The sequence below is a fragment of the Hemiscyllium ocellatum genome, chromosome 6, assembly GCF_020745735.1.
Source record: "Hemiscyllium ocellatum isolate sHemOce1 chromosome 6, sHemOce1.pat.X.cur, whole genome shotgun sequence".
NCBI classification, from domain to species: domain Eukaryota; kingdom Metazoa; phylum Chordata; class Chondrichthyes; order Orectolobiformes; family Hemiscylliidae; genus Hemiscyllium; species Hemiscyllium ocellatum.
The window spans coordinates 69,859,247-69,861,115 of NC_083406.1; positions in this window are offsets into that span (position 1 = coordinate 69,859,247).

Below are 1,869 nucleotides of genomic sequence, written 5' to 3' on the forward strand. Positions count from 1 at the left end.
TTCGAGGGAATCGACTGAGACAAGGTGGGGGGAGGGGAAATGAGGAAACTGGAGAAATCTGAGTTCATCCCTTGTGGTTGGAGGGTTCCCAGGCAGAAGATGAGGCGCTCTTCCTCCAACCGTCATGTTGTTATGTTCTGGCGATGGAGGAGTCCAAGGACCTGCATGTCCTCGGTGGAGTGGGAGGGAGAGTTAAAGTGTTGAGCCACGGGGTGGTTGGGTTGGTTGGTCCGGGTGTCCCAGAGGTGTTCCCTGAAGCCTTCCGCAAGTAGGCAGCCCGTCTCCCCAATATAGAGGAGGCCACATCGGGTGCAGCGGATGCAATAGATGATGTGTGTGGAGGTGCAGGTGAATTTGTGGCGGATATGGAAGGATCCCTTGGAGCCTTGGAGAGAAGTAAGGGAGGAGGTGTGGGCGCAAGTTTTGCATTTCCTGCGGTTGCAGGGGAAGGTGCCGGGAGTGGAGGTTGGGTTGGTGGGGGGTGTGGACCTGACGAGGGAGTCACGAAGGGAGTGGTCTTTGCAGAACGCTGATAGGGGAGGGGAGGGAAATATATCCCTGGTGGTGGGGTCCGCTTGGAGGTGGCGGAAATGAAATATACGCAGCTAGGCGACCCCACTATCAAAGGTAACTTAATCCACCCAACGGACTGCCAATTGAAAGGACTATCCGACAATGATAACATGCTTAGGGGAAGCTCCAAAACTAACTAAAGGTAAGATCCCTGCTTGTCAGCGAACAGTATAGTTCCACAGCTGAGAGCTTTTTTGTTCATTCATTCACAGGGTGAGGGTGTCACTGGCTAGGCCAGAATTCATTGCCCATCTCTAATTACCCAGAGGGCAGTTTAAGAGTCAACCACATTGCTGTGGGTCTGGAGTCACGTGAAGGCCAGACCAGGTAAGGATGGCAGTTTCCTTCCCTAAAAGGACATTAGTGAACCAGATGGGTTTTTCCAACAATTGACAATGGATTCATTGTCATCATTAGACCTTTAATTCCAGATTTCTTTAAAAATCAAATTCTACCATCTGCCATGATAGGATTCAGATCCGGGTCCCTAGGATATTATGTGGGCTTCTGGATTAAGATTGTCAGTTTGCTCGCTGAGTTGGCAGGTTTGTTCTCAGATGTTTTGTCACCATGCTAGGTAACGTCAACAGTGAGCCTCTGGTGAAGCGCTGGTGTTCTGTTCCATTTGCTATTTATGTGTCTTGGTCTGTTGTGATGGGTGATATCACTTCCGGTTCTTTTTCTGTGAGATTGGTAAATGCGGTCCAAATTGATATGTTTGTTAACAGAGTTCTGGTTTGAATGCCAGGCCCATGCATGTCTTTGTTTAGCCTGTCGCAGGATGGATGTAATGTCCCAGTTGAACTGGTGTCCCTCTTCGTCTATGTGTATGGATACCAGTGATAGTTGGTCATGTCTTTTGGTGACTAGTTGGTGCTCATGTATCTTGGCAACTAGTTTCCTGACCAGCTGTCCAATGTAATGTTGTTGCAGTCTTTGCAGTGTATTTTGTATATGGTGTTCATTCTGCTTGTTGTTACGGGGTCATACAGTCATAGAGATGTACAGCATAGAAACAGACCCTTTGGTGCAACCCTTCTATGCCGACCAGATATCCCAACCCAATCTAGTCCCACCTGCCAGCACCCAGCCCATATCCCTCCAAACCCTTCCTATTCATATACCCATCTAACTGCCTCTTAAATGTTGCAATGTCCTTGAAATTCATCAGAAGCTGTTTCAATGTGATGGTAACTTTGTGGGCTACAATGATGCTTAGGGGCCGGAGTAGTCTGGTTGTCATTTCCGAGATGTCTTTAGTATATGGCAGGGTGGTTAGAGTCTCTGGGCGTGTTG